Source organism: Euprymna scolopes, chromosome 14, assembly GCF_053919585.1.
Source record: "Euprymna scolopes isolate OS-2025 chromosome 14, ASM5391958v1, whole genome shotgun sequence".
In the NCBI taxonomy this organism is placed as follows: Eukaryota; Metazoa; Mollusca; class Cephalopoda; order Sepiida; family Sepiolidae; genus Euprymna; species Euprymna scolopes.
The window spans coordinates 83307758-83327242 of NC_136495.1; the positions used below are offsets into that span (position 1 = coordinate 83307758).

Genomic DNA, 19485 nt, shown 5'->3' on the forward strand with positions numbered 1-19485 from the left:
ACTGTCTGTCCAGTGGAAACCCAGTGCATGTAGATCATGCCCGTGCTGTCAAAATATCTGGTAGAGTCAGCATGCTTCCACTTGGGACTCTGTCTCTGTATCTCTGGGTCATAGCAGTAGATCCAGCTTTCATCGCAGGTCACCAGAGCATCAGGAATCGATTAGCTTGATCATCTTCCTGCTGTCATGACAACCCATTTCCTTCCGATCTTCTCTGAGTACCCTTGGAACTAACTTCCTGCAAATCTTCCGCATCTTCAATACCTCGTGAATAATTGTGTGTACAGTTCCCAAGCTGGCATCAAACTGTGCACTTATTGTCTCTATAGACACACGACGATTCTTATCCATGAAATTCTTTATTTGGCCAATCAACTCCGGTGTTCTGACTTCCTTAATCATCCTTCATGTTCTGACACCTCTAATCATCCTTCACAGACCCCCTGCCTTCTTTGAATCTCTTATGCCACTCAAAAACTGATGCTCGATTCATGCAAGATGGCTCAATAGCAATCTGAAGCATTCCATACGTTTCTGTGACATTTTTTCTAAGTGTTAAACAATTCTATTGCATATCATTTTTCTAACGTGTCCTCACGTCCAGATTGTATTTTTGAAATTCACCAGCTGCGACAGTTAAGCTATCGCAGAGTATATTTCAGTTCCTGCTGTAGCTGTTCATTTAAACCTGACATAAAAATTGTTCAGACATCTCATAAGATGTATAGCAATAACATATAATTTTCAAGAGTCTGCATCAATTTTAAATACCTGGATATTTAAATGCAAAAAAGTCTGAAAACTTATTGAACGCACCTCGTATATGGCCAATACCAGAGTGAGGTTTAGTTTATCCGTAATCCAGCTCTTATTTAGCAATAACAGTACAGTATTATACAGAGTGTACGTATTAAATATTTGAAATAAAGAGTGTTGATCAGTATCTGTTTCAATGGTTTATAACACCACGCATTTCCGAATCTATTTACGCATATAGAATTTGTCGATGTCAATCTTGAAAATCGACAGATTATCCCAAAGCAGGTAATATCCAATATTAATTTGATAGAAAAATTGTAACAATAAGTTAAAAATGTCTTTATTGAATGTAGATGTTTCTTTATATGTAAATGCTATTTATATTTATACATAATCAGTGGAAATCTTTTATTCCTTAAAAATAGATTGAATTACAAAATACATAGTTAAATAATTCAATAATCAATAATAAAGAAATAAGAAATGCACAACAGATAATGGCGGTTGAATTAATTACAATAACCTAGTTCGTTTATATATTATTTCTATAGTATTTAATTATCTATACACGATAGCGTGTGTCTTATTTTCTGTGTCACACTTACATCCGGGTTGTTTAATTATGTACTTCCATTTCTTGTCATAAATAATTTTACCAAAAATTCTTCATGAGTTTTAGTTTCAGTTTCGATTATAGCTGATGGCACTTAAGTCATGTATTTTTTTCTACATAATTTTATCAAGAATTTTTCGTAAGTTTTGGTTTCGATTTCGATTATGGCTGAAAGAAACTCAAGCTTTATATATATATATATATATATATATATATATATATATATATATATACATATTCCATAAGTTTTTATTTCGGTTTCCATTCAAGCTAATGCACCCAAGTCATATGGATATATTTTATTTATTTTTTAATTCACATCTTTATAATATATACAAATCGATAGAACATTAACTCTATAATAATATATACGAAATCTGCAAGAATTAAAGTATCATATTTAAGCGTACTTTACGACCGGGCTTTACCGGGCGTTCATGCTAGCTTAGATAAATATTTTTTAATAAAAAGCTACAATAATATCAGAGCGTCTCCATTTACACTGAAATCTACAGAATGCCAACATCAATATATAATAGTTTTAAAACCTCTAATATTTTATTCGTTTTAATATCATAATATACTTTGAGATTTTGTTTAATTCTTTATATAATTCTTTCATTTTAGTTATTAGTTGATATGTTTCAGCTATTGTTCGACTGATTAGAACTAAAAATCTCTAACATGCCCAATGCTGCTTAGATTTATGCAATTCTGTATAGCTTCATTTGCATATTTGAGTCTTAGTAAAAGCACGATTTAACGAATCTATTATTTCATTTTGGAAATGTGATTCCATTTTACTGCAGATAAATTTTCAATTTTGTATCTTAACAATTTGAAAAATTCGATAAAATTTATTGTATTATTACTTATTTATGGACAATTCATTTCAATTTCTTCACAATGTGTTGATAAAATATTCACTTACAAATGTTCTTCTTTTATTTTTACATTCTCAACACAAAATTGAGGTTACTGTTCTGTAGAAATATCGGGGTTACGCTTCTGACAAAATACCTTTTATTTACTTTGATCGTGTAGTTGATGAGAATTCCTTCTAAACTGCGGTAATTTTTATTTACATTCCAAAAATGTTTCTTTTCCAGTTTTCGTCAATTTCTCCTTTAGAATAGCAAATGGGGAGAACTTGAATGCCTAATAAACATATCTTCGGGGGTGGCGCTTGTCAGGAGAACCTAGCACAAAAATACTTTTCCCTTGAAGTAAACTCCGACCAAATATTCTAAAACATAATACTCTCAGCCAAAAGACGATCTATGTATGTCTAACTTTACGAGGAATGGTGCACCTTTCTCAAGTGATGCTAACTCAAGTAGAAACATACTCCACCAGACTTGATGAATTCTTGTTCTGGAATGCAGTAAAACCAAGTGACCAAAACGAACGCTATACTACAATCTATATAATTATAAAACTCAAATGACCTTGTAACGGGTGTTTTAAGCCAAAATCCGGTTAATAACTTCCGGTTGTACATGCGTACATAACCAAATAATCAACGCGACAATAAAACGTATTGTTTTACTGTGTACGTTTTCAACGTCGCGTTTAAATAATCCAAATAAACAATTGTTCTTTTTTCTGCATTTTTTATACATCGTTCATTTCCGTATTACGTTTAAGTTATTTTAACGCAATTTTCTTACAAATAAATCTACTTTAACCCGTTGACAACCATAACAGTATTTTACAACGGTGATTTACCCACTGTCTTTATTTTTTTTTTAATATTCTCCATTTTTTAATACACCATTCTTAAAACCATTCATCCATTTTCTTCTACACTACCAACATGAATAAATAATACTGAAAATATGTTTTATTTTTAATTTGCGTTACAAATAAATAATCAGCGCGATAATAAAACGTATTGTTTACTGTGTACGTTTACACCGTCCCAATTGTTTTTTTTTCGCGTTTAAATTAAAATATATATTATAATTTAAATTAACTTTAAGCATTATGGTATCTGTTCAATGCATATTTACCTATCCGTACGGCAAACCACTTATAATTCAATGGTTGTTAGTATTATTTAAAAAATAAACAATTATGGATAGAACGACTCATAGAAATCTATCTATATTCTTTTTTCATTTAAATATACTTTCCCAGAAATGTTTCTGTTATGTCACAAAAACTATTTTCTTTACGTCACAAGTGTCACGCTCATACATTAATTCCATAGCTAATATAATATACTGACTCAACGGGTTACGGGTAGTCTAGTATGTTATAATATACTATAACATATTAAAATGGTCAATTAGGGAGATGAAAATTATGCTCTCAACAATTGCAATTAAAATGTTCTGAAACTAGAATCACTCCCATGACTCACATAAAATTTTCATAACGAATCACATACCGACTAAAACAAGGATTTAACTTCATAAATCGAACTAATACGCTGCTATTATATTATTGTGACCGAAAATGTTGCGTTTCGGTCACAACTTCGAAAATACAATCATTTAATTTATTTTTAAAGTTACATATCACCCTTGTTGCGAACAAATCAGCTCATTCAAATTAAATTGCTTTCATTTGAGTAGCAATCAATCAATCAATCAATCAATCAATCAATCAATCTATCCATCTATCTATCTATCTATTATATATATATATATATATATATATATATATATATATATATATATATATATATATATATACTAGCAAGGATACACGCACTTCGCGCGAGACTTTATTGTACACTCAAGTACCCGTTTCATGGGCATCCTTTCAGTAAGTAGATGTTATATAGCAACTAAAATTTTAGACTACATCTTGAAGTGACTGAAATCCAACCATGAACTTTAAAGCAAATAGGTTATATCAATAAATAGGTTATATCAATAAATAGATTATATCAATAAATATGTTATATCAATAAATAGGTTATATCAATAAATAGATTATATCAATAAATAGGTTATATCAATAAATAGGTTATATCAATAAATAGGTTATATCAATAAATAGAATATATCAGTAAATAGGTTATATCAATAAATAGATTATATCAATAAATAGGTTATATCAATAAATAGGTTATACCAATAAATAGATTATATCAATAAATATGTTATATCAATAAATAGGTTATATCAATAAATAGGTTATATCAATAAATAGAATATATCAGTAAATAGGTTATATTAATAAATAGGTTATATCAATAAATAGATTATATCAATAAATAGATTATATCAATAAATAGGTTATATCAATAAATAGGTTATATCAATAAATAGGTTATATCAATAAATAGAATATATCAGTAAATAGGTTATATTAATAAATAGGTTATATCAATAAATAGATTATATCAATAAATAGATTACATCAATAAATAGGTTATATCAATAAATAGAATATATCAGTAAATAGGTTATATTAATAAATAGGTTATATCAATAAATAGATTATATCAATAAATAGGTTATATCAATAAATATGTTATATCAATAAATAGGTTATATCAATAAATAGGTTATATTAATAAATAGGTTATATCAATAAATAGGTTATATTAATAAATAGGTTATATCAATAAATAGATTATATCAATAAATAGGTTATATCAATAAATATGTTATATCAATAAATAGGTTATATCAATAAATAGGTTATATTAATAAATAGGTTATATCAATAAATAGGTTATATTAATAAATAGGTTATATCAATAAATAGATTATATCAATAAATAGATTATATCAATAAATAGGTTATATTAATAAATAGGTTATATCAATAAATAGATTATATCAATAAATAGGTTATATCAATAAATATGTTATATTAATAAATATGTTATATCAATAAATAGATTATATCAATAAATAGGTTATATCAATAAATAGGTTATATTAATAAATAGGTTATATCAATAAATAGATTATATCAATAAATATGTTATATCAATAAATAGGTTATATCAATAAATAGATTATATCAAAGCTGACACAGATATTATTACACATACAAATGGAAACAATTACAAAGAAACAAAATGGTTAACATTTGTTTAGTATCACAAACACTTTTTTTTATCAAAGATTAAGGTTAATTTATAATATCACATAGTACATTTAATTTATAATATCACATAGTACATTTAATTTATAATATCACATAGTACATTTAATTTATAAAATCACATAGTACATGTAATTTATAATATCACATAGTACATTTAATTTATAATATCACATAGTACATTTAATTTATAATATCACATAGTATATTTAATTTATAAAATCACATAGTACATTTAATTTATAATATCACATAGTACATTTAATTTATAATATCACATAGTGCATTTAATTTATAATATCACATAGTACATGTAATTTATAATATCACATAGTACATTTAATTTATAATATCACATAGTACATTTAATTTATAATATCACATAGTACATTTAATTTATAATATCACATAGTATATTTAATTTATAAAATCACATAGTACATTTAATTTATAATATCACATAGTACATTTTTCATGGAAGTAAATTTGAACTCATTGCTTAAATTTTATCTTACACATTCAATACTTAAAACTTACTACAATCAAGATCATCATTTTTTCATCATATCATTTTCTACAACTTTTCATTGATGAGTCTCATGGTAAACTATATTTTTGCTGAGCCAGAATGTAGTGGTTTTCTGAACTCTCTGTCCGACTGATGGAGACGTAGAACATACCGTGACTGAAACATTCTGGTGTCAGGTCTATGCCAATGGATTTAAATGTCTGACCTTGACTTTTATTGGTGCTCATTGCAAAACACACCTTCACAGGAAACTAGAAGTTCCAAGTCAGATAGAACTAAAGGGATCCTTGGCAGTAGGACCGCTTCGCCTTTGTAGAGACGACAAGAAATGGTGGCCTCAAGTACATCAGTGTGCAATCTGGTGAGAACATATCTGGTTCCGTTAGTTGTTTTTGGCGGTTCCAAGGATCGAAGATTCATGATTGGGGATCCAATTTTGAAATTTAAAATATGAAGAGACATTCCAGATAGTTCCAAAGACTTTAAAAGCTCCACAGGGTAGTGAGCAGCTTCAACTTCATTAGTAGCCGAATCAACTGACGTGTATCCTTTGAGTCCTCTGGAAATTCATACATTATTCAATTGTTCAAGCGATTTACATTGCTGTTTAATGACAAAATAATAGCCCTCTTATCAAGCCACTCCAGTGATTCTCCGTTGTTTTGCAGGTCCGAGTAAACTTTGTCTTTCAGCTTTTCTAACTACCGACACATTTACCAAGCTCGGTCGGAATCTTAATTGTGTCAGTTGGAGAAATGATTGGAAACTCACCATTACCAATTAGGAGAAGCAGTTTGAGAAGTCGGCTACGGCCCTGTTTCCAGAGATAGTCAGTCTCTTCATTATAACGTGTCTCCAAAAATAGGACTGCTTAAAACTTGCATAGATAATGTTTGCCCTTATATCATTTTAAACCACTGTGAAGATTTGACGGAAATCACCGCAAAATGAGTTTTGAATGTCACCCTTGGATTCTTTTTTCTTGTGATGTCTTGCAGTGTTCGGTCAATTGCTTTATAAGTACTCTTGTGTGTCATTGGGGCTTCGTCTACAATGATTGCTGAGGCTGAGGTACCAGTAATTTTGCAAACTGGCTGGTTCACTCAGTGAGTATCCAAGGGTACTTTAAAAGTGCTGCGAAGAGTGCGGCCACCTTGAAGTAGAGTGGCAGCAATGCCACTGGATGCTGTTGCAAGCACAATCTTTCCTACGGATCTAATTTTTTCAAGGATCAAATTGATTACAAAAGTCTTGCCCGTGTAATTTGGAGCATCAAGAAACATTTTTTGTTCATCTCACCTTGTGTTTTTTCTTCAAATAGGCAAAGAGTTTTGTTGTAGATGTACTCATTAAAATTTGTTTCTGGATTTTTAACTTTTTGCCTGTCTCTGTGATGAATGTCTTCAGAAATGACATCACGAAAACTCCTCTGCACGCTGCTTTGTATGTTTTCAAAAATTTGACCATTGAAATCTTCCAACGAAGTTGGACACGCAACCTCATTGAGCAACAGATGTAAGAAATAACACTCCCCTTGCTTTTGGACTAATCGTGTAGATTCTTCCAATGCATGGTGCCTTCCATACATCATCATTTTCAGCTCCTTCAACTTGTTCCCCACGCATTATTGTGTTTCATTTCTTTTTGATTTGTTTTAGGGACTTCTACATATTTGATCCCCCTTGCAAAGTCATCTTCATGGCAGAGTTCAAAAAATGCTGTCAAAGTTGTGGCAGGGGATCGACCATGACCTTGTTCCAGAGCGGTATCAGCTGAGAACATGACACGTTGCTCATTTTCAAGATGAACAGAAAGCTGTACAATTGGAGAGAAATGTTCATGAAAGGGGAGGGGGGCAATATCCCCCAGGTTGCCTCTGAACTGCTGACATACCTTGCATTCTGGAATTATTTGATCTCATCTACAATTTGTCTTTGTACTTTGCCTTGTTGGTTAGCTGCTCCATCAGTTCTTTGTAGCTCAATCACTGCTTGGTCACATCATTTGTTCATGTATTTAAGGACTTATTTGATGCTTTGGATCGAGCTGCAAATTTCTACAGTAATGTGCGCCTTGAATTGCTGAAGGAGGATTCTGTTGTAGGTTTGTGATTTCCTGATGAACATACCGACCATTTCTCCTCATGATTATTGTACGAGTCTGGCATCCATCTTCTGGTTTTCTTCACCTGGACTTGGGATAAGAGTCTTGGCCTTGCTTGATAAACTGTAGAAATTCTTTAGGGTATTTTTGGAGCATTTGTTGTCGATCATACATGGGTGAACTTGGATTTGATGGTCCATAAGGTCCATGCATAATAGGTGTCACCACTTTTACATGAAGGTCAAGGTCTTCCTCTTTGTCTGAGAGAACTTTGTCCTCTAGGGCCTGCCAGGTGAAAATGTGTACATGCAGCAGTCCTCTCTTTTGGTATTCAATGCTGTACAGGAAAGCCCTCAACCTGCCAAACCCCCCTTTTTTTAAAAAATAAATTCCATTAGTTTTTTAACTTCTAAATACTTTGGCAATAATATATGGACGATCCTGAGGTTCTTTTCATGGAAGACAATTTTCTGTAATTTCCGTCCACTTTGGATTTGTCGTAAAAGTGATGAGGTCGGCTCGGCCCATTCACCGAACATAAGCATCACTTTAGCACTCAAACATGTATCGACGGCCTCTGTGTAAGTTGCCGGAAGTACCACTCGTTGACCAATCTGTTCTAGATTCCCATCCTCCACAAGAATCGAATCCCTCAAGTTGCCATAATTATCAGCTCTCAATGTATGTTGCTTCTGCCTCAGAAATTGTAAACGTTCGTTTTAATCTTGCAGTACACACCTATCAGGCATTGTTGAAACAACCTTCGGTACTGGAGAAAATAGTTTCCAGGCCGAGTCAGCAAATGGTAGGAATAAAACTGCTGTTGGGAAACTTTTCGCCCATTGAATGCCTTCAAGTAGATGTCATAAGATATATAACAAAAGGGGTACATTAAAGGGTGCATTAAAATATCATATGGATGATGTAATTCGGAGATTCTTTTCAATTTCCCCCTCCCTTCCTCAAAGGTTTTTGATAATGCCTGAAAGTACGAATACTATATTATAATTATTAGAAACAAAAGCGGATAAAATAATGCCTGTTTTATTATAACCATATATAATACAATTGTAAGCAGACCATATCTTAAAAAGAGTAATATTTGTTCTGCTACTACACTTCTGTTGAGAATTCTCTTTGGAAAGCTGGATTTTGCTCACATTAAAAACCGACCTTGTGTCTAACTAACTTTGCTCTCCTGGGGATGCAAGTAAATGAGAATGTTTATGAAGAATTTGTGTAAAAAATATAATAAAGTAAATCACATTTTTGCATGTGCATTATTTAACATCAAATAGTTTATTTTTGCTTCAAACCTATGTTAACCATTTGCTCTACAGAACGAAAACTTTAAATTTCTTTAATAAATATATCGTTTTAAAAAGGAAATAAACGGATCATAGCTACAACAACAACAACAACAACAACAACAACAAAGTTTCCTAAAAATTAAAATAATTGAAAATAAATTTAAGAAAATTACGTCCGGTTTTAAACCCCAAATAATAAAAATAAAAATAAAGATAATAAATCAGCTTTAAATAACATTTCTAAATTAAAATAAATCTAACATTTAATAACGCTGAGCTTATTGTAACTCTCAGAGTTAAAATTTAAAAAAATTACTTCCGGATTTCAAACAATTAAACCTTAAGAGTTATTCCTCTTGGAAGTATTAGCTTAAAGGGAAATAATTCTCATAGTTTAAACGCAACTGTGTTATTAATGTAATATGCAAATGGATATCGAATTCGTTTGTAAAATACTATACATAGACATCACGCATAAAATTGAATGTGTTTGAAATGATAACTAATGATATGTACACACACACACAAACACACACACACACACACACACACACACACACACACACACACATATATATATATATATATATATATATATATATATACTAGCAGGGTGATTCGACGATGGCCGGTAGTGAATGATAATAAACGATATTTTTATTGTCATTGAAATCGGTGAAATCGCCCACTTTTCAATCAAATCGATTGATTGCCTGCTTTAGTTGGGTACCCATTGCGTTGCACCAGAAGGAAACTTCACGTGTCTTTCCGCTGTGAATTAGTTCACAGTACATTGTAGTCTATATTGCACTGTAGGGAACTTACTGTTGATTTTATAAAATTATTTTTATATATAATTGCTTTCAAATGCAAAAGTCATTTATCATACTTCAGTTGTGCTCAAAACAGAAACATTCATTAACGTTCAAAACGCACCCCTATATCATATATCAAAGAACCTATTGTTGATTGTATATGTCGGGCCTTTCAGCTTGTGTAATAATAAAACTTCTCAAGTGCACGTGTGATGTTAAAATGAGTAACTGTGGTCGAAATCGCTTGTTCATCGTTGCATTGTTTCGTCGGATTATTTCGATTATCGATTATCGGTACTTATGGAAGACTTTCCGACAGAAAACCTATTTAAGAAATACTGCCAATCGCAGACAGTATCTCTCTGTGAAATTGCATAAAAATCAGCTGACTAGTTTTCTAGTCCATAGGGAAATGATGCACACACAGAGAAACAATGTTTTTTTTATATATATATATATACTAGTGAAGATAAACAAACATATACATGTATGTACATGCATATTATTAGTTATCATTAAAAAACGAAATAATTCGCACTTATGGTTTTTATTCAATTTATGATGTACGTCTTACATGTGTTTCCTTGAACAGTGAAAGAATAGCAGTTAATCAGTGACAATTGTATGTTCTTCATAAAACTGTTTAAAAGTTGTTTTTTTACGTGAAATAAAAGAACACGTGGTTATATGGAAATTTCGATAAAATAAAAGGTGATTTTTAAAGTTTGCACAAACATAAATTTAACAAAAAAAAACAGTTACTAATTAGTCTTTTCACTTCCTTCAGAATAGTAATAATTAAATTCAAAACACATGAAAGACCCACTTTACATCTTCATAGTATATATATATATATATATATATATATATATATATATATATATATGTAAAGCGGGTCTTCCATACGTTTTGAATTTAATTATATAACAATAAAGGACACAATATATCCCCCCCCACATATATATATATAAATATATATATATATATATATATATATCCATACACGCACACACATATGTGTGTGAGTGTGTGTGCCTTATGTATGTGTGTGTGCGTGTGTGTGTGTGATTTGGTGCTTTGCTGCTTTTCCTCAATTTAAAAGTTATTAATGCAATAAAATACAGTTTTCCATCAGCAGAGTCCACCAAATTATTGCAAACGTATAGATCAAAATGAAATACCATGGTTCAATTGCAATGGTTACGAAAGTAAAAAAAAAACTATAATCTTTACTTATATATTGTTATTGTCTCTATGTCTTTTGTTACATAGGAGTCACCACTTATTAAGGCTCGGAGGCCACTCGAGCATAAGGGCTAATGAGTGTACCCTAGTCAATGAGACAATATCGTAGTAATAGTAAGTACTCGACATTTAGTAAATTGGATTACTTAAGGAGACAGCTCATCAAGAACTTGTTTACGTTGGACTTGAAGGCGACCAAATTGTAGTCAGCTGGAAAGCAGGCAAACATCTGTGTCTGTATGTGTGGGTTCGTTTCCTATGGAACGACTGAGCCTTTTTTTTTAGAATTTAGCACAAATGTACTTTATGTTTGTAAGTGTTCTTAGATAGGTTTTGTATTCGTATGCCTCCGATAAGTATCAAAAGTCCATAATCGAAAAATTCTATTAATAAAAGAACAACGATGCCCTTATACAGTCTTAAATCTCAAGTGCATTTGAGAATTTTTATCACCACACAAAGAAAGGGACTGCTGTATAAAATCAACAATACGTTCTTTGATAAGACGGGAGCGCGTTCGAAATATATGCTTTTTTTTAAAAACATAATTGAGACATGAAATTAATTTTTGCATCTTTAACTCAAGCCATTGTATAAAATAATTTTACATAATCAACAGCAGGTTCTCTACAGTGCAATTTAGACTACAATGTTTTGTGGACTAAGTCACTACGTGAAGCTTGTTCCCGGTGCACCACGGTGAGTCCCTAATTAGAGCAGGCAATTAATTGATTTGATTGAAAAAGTTCGACGTCAATAAAGTATTGGCAGTGAGGAACGTTCGTTGATCATCATTCAATCGTCGAGTTTCTCTACTAATTAATTATATGTCAATCTTCAAAACGCTAGGAGGAATTTGTGAGAAAACATACAAATGGAGAGAATCTACCAGCTTTTTGATTCTAAATAGTTCGTTTATATTCAGTAATTCTCTGATTGTCTTGTGATATAAATATTGCTGTATTTTGGCTTGTTTAATCTAATGATTATGAAAATTGGTCAGTGACGTCATGAATTACTGATTCGTTTTATGCTGTTTGATGACATGTTTGAACATGTTTAGAAATACTAGTTTGATTTATGTTTTTTTGACTTGTCTCATATTGCATATAGTTATATGGACGAATTTTAATCGCAGAATTCGTCCAGGATAACAGATGGAGTTGTAGAGTTTGTTTCCTTACTACAACGTTCAACATTTCCATTTTTTTTATGACAGATTTCTATCAAATCTGAAAAAATTAGCAAATAACCTTGTTTTAATTAATTTTGTTTATGCGCGGAATTTTAATTTAGTTCACTCTGTACGCTTATTGTAAATTCGTCACCAGGTGTTTATTTTCTTATGGTTGAAGACCTCAACCGTTATAAACAGTTCGTACACACGCATAAATTCACACGTACACACACATACATTCACACATACATTCACACACATACATTCACACACGTACTGGAATGTTTGTGATCGATTTATATACTCATGTAGACAAATAACGCCCCCGCCCGACTATTTAAAATAATGTTTGTTTTTATCTTTATAAATCATTTCCTGATGGTAAAATAGGCCAAGATATATTTTAATTCGTGCAGATTGCGTTTGTATTATTACAGAACTAATTCTCTATTAAATAATATCTAGTAGCGTTTTCAAATAATTTTTTAAATGAATAGGTTGCCATCAGCTAGAAACGAAGCCAGAACATTTAGCGCTCCAGCCGCGTTGCCTACCGATGGAGGCATTAAGAGACAGAAAAGACTTAATATTAAACGATTGAAAAAAAAAAATTGATTTTTGGCATGCACAGACGACTTTGTATTTCAACTTGCCTATATATTTATCCATTCAAACAAAGGTTTTAATCGTTAGTGCATCATTACTATTTTCTGTTAATCTCAGGGTTATGTTGCAAGTAGTTTAAGAGTTTATCGGTTCAATATTTACACACAGACACACAGACAGATACAAATACATCTACTGTTATATTTATTTAAATACGAATCAATGTATTATAAAAATCGCATATATGTTTAATATAGACGGAAACGTGTCTTCTCATCTGTTTTGTTCACTGTTATGTCCATCTGTTTTTTTCATCTGTTATGTTTGTTGGGGATGGTATGTACATCGTGTGTCAAATTTGTGTATTTTTGCAGTCCTGAATTATTTATTAATACGCCTGGGTTCCCCCTTACACTAAACTACCTTATATCATTAATGTCTTTGTGTGGAGGCAAGTTTGTTTGATATTTTTAGCTGTTTCTTTCCGTACAATTTGTGTTAAAACATTGACAATGTTTACATTCAGCGAATAAATATTTACAGGATTAAGCATGGGAAAAATAAGAAGACGTAACCCTATATCCGCAAGATGAAATCTATTCTTAAAATAAGAAGAGTATTTTATATCTTTGTTGCTGTAATAAATGATGATGATGATGATGATTGTTTCCCTAAAGCTTGTTTTTTAATATTCTTCCTATATTTCTATACACAAACTACATGCAAAATATATGCATTACATCTGGGATTAAGGTTTGAAATAATGGTTTAAATTAGTTGTACTTATAATTAACTCCCATTATCTCAATCTATATTAATTCAGCTTTTCTCTAATATGTCTTTATATTTCTTGGGCCATTTATAGAAAGAGTGACTCATTTATATGCTTTTGTGCACACGACAAACATCTTTATAAATTATGTAGCAAAATAATAAGGCGAATTTAATTCTATAACAAAGAAATAATAATTTCCGCTTAATATATATATATATATATATATATATATATATATATATATATATATATATATATATATAGTATATTGGTTACTGATACAAACATTTTGGGCTACATATGTGCATACATATTTCAGCTACGATTTATTCATAGACTAAGAGGATTCCTGTCAATGTCCTGAAAAACCTACACTTGAATAAGGTCGTAGATAAAATATCTATGCACATATGTAGCCACAAATGATTGTATCAATGGAAATTATATTAACATGCAGCTTTATCATTTGGTTGGTTGGTTGTTTTTGTTTTACGGCATATCAACCCTTTTCGGGTTATTTAATGCCGAATCCAAAGATTTTGAAGAATTTTTTTTTTTAATAGAACATATTTGTTGTTTTCAAGTCGGTATCTATTTAACCCATAGTTGGGACCCTAACAGGTACTACCACTCCGGGTCAGAGTGGACCTGGGAGCAATGGTAATTAAAGAGTGGCTCCACACTCCCCAAAGCCCACAAGCTGGGGCCTCACCACTAGATATAGTTTAAGGTCATATCCAGGACCCCCATTGAGGGACTTTACCCTCTGCAGGGGGGCAGTCGGCGTATTCTAATGCCCCACCGACAGGGCCGAGCTTTATCATTATACAAATATAAACATTGTGGTTTAATTGATTAAAATTACAATTTACAACCCTAAACAATACATAATCACATAGTATTCGTAATATTACGGAAGTATAAATTATGTAGAATATCTGCATGAATATAATAACACGTGATAGTTAACTAAAGATGATCATCCCATGAAACCGAAAAAACTAATAGGGAATTGATTAACATGAAAGTTTAAAAGAATATGCAAATTAGCTAGATCTTTTGCAGATTAATGCAATTCCACGGCTCATATATAACAAACTTGTATTTTCTTTATAAATAAATAGTAAAACAAAGGGTTTTTAATATTAAAATCAATATGCAAAAAAATCAAATTTATAGGTGTATATATATATAAATATATATATATATATATAGAGAGAGAGAGAGAGAGAGAGAGAGTAGAAGAGTCTTAGAGTGGATGAAACGCGGAATATTCAGTGTAGCTTAATACCCATATATATTTTTTATAACTATATATATATATATATATATATATATATATATATATATATATATATATATATAAAATTAAAAAATAGAATATATATATATATATATATATATATATATATATATATATATATGGCATGGAGAAAATAATGAAAACTTCAAAAATTTTTAGACAAATGTAGTTTAATATGAGGAGGATCCTATTTGGTTGCAATTCTTCTTCTTCAGCATATGTAGTGATGAATGTAAAAGTTATTGACTCCTTTCTTTTCTAAAATGTCCCATAAATATCCATATTAAATCCAGAGGTTTTAGGAGCCAGAACAGTCGTTTAACATCACTAGACTCTTCCCTGCGTCTTTCAGCATCAATTTAAGCTTTGTCAGTTATCATCTTAAAATAATGCGTTTCCTTCGAGAAACCGAATGAATTCAATCAACTAAAATAATGTTAAAATAGTTTTAATTTCATTCCCCAAACACAAACCCATATTATCACATATGCTTTACAGTTAGAATGAAACAGTTCGGGTCAAATGATTCTTTTGGCTGTCTCCATGCGTCTATTCGGCCGGTATTCGAAATTAAGATAAGACTAGTTTGTGAAAATCACATTCTGCCACTGCCCCCACTTCGTTTTGAATTGTTGGCCAATTCTTATTGAGTGTTTATCACTGTGTCAAATTCTGTCTCATGAACGATTCCTAGAACGCTCATCTCCTCCAACAATTAACAATGGAAACACCACGTTTAGAAAGCTCCGTATCATTAATAAAATCGTTAAGTGTGTGTGTGTGTGTGTGTGTGTGTGTGTGTGCGCACACACACACACACACACGCGTGCGCGTGTATGTGTCATGTGGCCGTAACTTTGTTACTTATGTCCATTATTTGCTAAAAATGTAAAATGAAACAATATTTAAAAAATTATACTTAAAACATAATTTAATTACAAAATTAAATCTACCAGAGTGCATGTCGGTTTCTTCGTAAACAAGTCAGATATTTTATCTTTTTATTATTAGATGAAAAAATAATAAATTTCTTTGTGACTATTTGAAATTTGATAGGGATTCCAAAGCGTTTAAACCGTGAAAAGTCGTTTCTGGCTTAAAAATCCTCATCTCTTTTTGTTTTGAAAGTTGAATTTACAATGATTTCATGTATAAACATCAAAACCACATTTCCTTATATTAGTTATAGTTTTATAACAATTTGTGATTCAAGTAATAATTTAATAGCCGAAAATACCCTAATAATTAAATGTTACTTTCAAAATCTCCGTAAATGAAAAGCAATGACATCATAAAAAGTACAACAACCAAAGTAAAAGATCCCAAGATCTATAATATTACCTGTGTGCGTGTGTGTGTGTGTGTGTGTGTGTGTGTGTGTTACTCTATATGTATATACACATATAATCTAAATGAAATGAGTCGAAATTCTTTTTCGCTAATCTTGTCTATCGTAACATTGAAATGGCTGATGACTTCTATGGTACAACATAATAGTTTGAAAAATCATTTATGTAATGATCTGGAAACAGCCAGAAACACCTTTAGTTTTCTTTATTTGAATATTTGATTGATAAACACAGCAATGAGTTTTGCCTTCTCATATTTTCTTATATATTCGCATAAGTTTCATCGATAGTAAAACGTCTGCTATCTCTGCGATGTTAAAAACAGATACTACACTTTGACTAACCAAAACAACAAGGGACAATAAACAATGATTTTTCATCAGGGACATTTTTAATGAATGAAAAAAAGATTTAATCTAGTATTGTATTATTTGTTAAGGAGTTGTATGAATTCTATTGTCATAAAACTGTCCCCCGCACAGGGATTACCTCCTCATGTTTTGAATGAGTAGGAAAAGTCTTACATCCTCCTTTGGGAAAGGGGGCAATGTAATATCTATTCTTCGAGGGTTATCTTTTTCAATTTTGGAGAGGGGGATGCGGGTAGTCTACTATCTGTTCTGTGTCATGGTATCGTCCTTCTACTCATCAACTCAGCTCTTTTCAGGGGGAGGGGAGAAGACTAGTTTTCATGCGTTATAATATGAGCGTCCCAGTAATTACCTCCTTCTGTCGAAGTGTATTATATGATCGTTTACCAACATATCATCATATCATCCTCACAGACTTACAGGAATATGCTTTCTCCGGTCGAATACATTTGCTAATATATATATATATATATATATATATATATATATATATATATATATATATATATATATATATATATACAACATATTCCTGTAAGTCTGTGAGGATGATATGATGGTAAACGAACATATACTACACTTTGACAGAAGGAGGTAATGACTGGGATGCTCATATATATATATATATATATATATATATATATATATATATATATATATATATACTGATATTTACTTTTTTATAAAAAATATATATTTGGAAATAAATATATGAAAAATATTACTTAAACAACTTTCTAAGTATAAAATTCAGAATGTCTAATTAATGCAAGCAATTCATATTCAAATTATAAGGTCGCACTGCTATTGGCTTTATCAATCAATATGGATAAATAAGATGTCACAGTTTTACGAATCAATCACACAAGGAAGCGAACTGATTATTGTGAACCCAATCATAATTACAAAAGTGTCAGCAGTTTTTCTGATTTTACGAATGTTCATTGCATGAAAAATTAATGTATTGTACTTGTTTACTTGCCTCCCCATGAGGACAGAGTTAGATACAATGTTGGATTTTAATGTGGGAAAATGCAACTACCCCTGAGAGGAACACTCTGGATCGGTACAAAAATAAACATTGCCTTCTATCTAAAAAACGTTCTTTCTTTCATCGAGGATAGAAAATGTTAAGTGTAGTATCAGAATAGATACTTGACATTTTCTCGCCAAACGAAAAACTAAGCGCAGAGAGTTTGTGTACTGTTTATGAAGTTCTCTATTCTCATTTTTTATTTCTACCATTTATTGAGAATCAGCTGAATTGGTTGAAAAAACATAAACAATTAGAACTTATAGAGATAAAGAACGTCAAGGAACGGATATGTTTCCATTGTATAATGAGGAATTTATTTTTAACACTGTGGTATAAATTCTCATCCTTCATGATAGATGTTTCACCTAGTGTATAAATAAAGGAATCTTACGTGTTAATCAGGAGAAATGCGTAAATTGTTTGTAATGTATGACACACGTTTGTCCGACAATGTTAAAAAGGAGTTGCGGGGGGACCAAAAACAATGAAACAGTGTAGACGCATATTTAAAAGAAATCGTGGAACTTGCGTTTTTAGGAAAACTTTAGAAAACGGAAATCGAAAATTGCAAGCTTGTTAATCGCATTTCTTGCGTAAACAAATGCAAAGAATCCTTCGGTGAAAAAAGTTATCCTCATCGTTTGGTTGTTTTTGTTTTTGCTAAAGAACACGACAGTGTGAACCCTCCAAATGCAATTACTTATTGCTAATAGAGAGTTTGGCTTTTCTCTTCTTTCCTTTTTTTATTACGAAGCATGAACAGAATTAAAATAGAATCGCTTACCGTTTTATTCGTTTCCTCGTCGTACCAACGCCGGGAGTTACAAGAAGAAAACGTTTTTAAAGTAGATTGGTTTCTCAGCCTCAAGGACACTGGTTCCACCGTCCGAGTAGGACGTTGCTCAGCGCGCACAAGCGGTGGTTAATTGTGAAGAAGAGGAATAAGAAAATAAAAAAGAAGAAAAGAAGAAGATGAAGAAAGAGAAAAAGAAAAGAATAAGAACGAAAAGAACAAAAAAGGATAAAGAGAGGTAGACGCTTAGCTAAACGAACGAAGAAAAAAATGCAAAACCAAAATACAGCTCTACAGAGTCACATGGAAATATTTAACTCCGTTTATTGGCGCACTGTAAACGGAAAGATACGTTCATGTCAGAGTACTTGATTATCTACTACTACATACGCATAGTGTTTTAGTGTTTGAAAGAATCCTCTCCCTCTCTTTTTCATTATCTCTATATTTCTCTTACCTCCTTCCCTTTCTCGCTTTCTATCTCTTTCTATTCATCCCAACTCTTCAAACTCTTTCGTTCTTTCTTTGTTTCTCTCATCTTTAAAACTTTTCGCCTTTTCTAACTGTTCTGTGTTTATCTGTTTTTTTTTTTTTTTTTTTTTTTACTATTTCCCATTTCCTTTATTTCTCTCT

The 19485-nt window shown here is 31.2% G+C and overlaps 1 protein-coding gene across 1 annotated transcript in view; it reads right to left on the bottom strand.

Annotated features, from left to right (window-relative positions):
* The window catches only part of LOC145293139 (cGMP-dependent protein kinase 1-like), a 448649-nt gene extending 429413 nt beyond the window's left edge, over positions 1-19236 (bottom strand). The window contains exon 1 of the mRNA XM_080139549.1: positions 18844-19236. The gene's annotated coding sequence lies outside the window, so the exon portion shown is untranslated. The remainder of the gene's footprint in view (positions 1-18843) is intronic.
* Between the last annotated feature and the right edge of the window lie 249 nt (positions 19237-19485).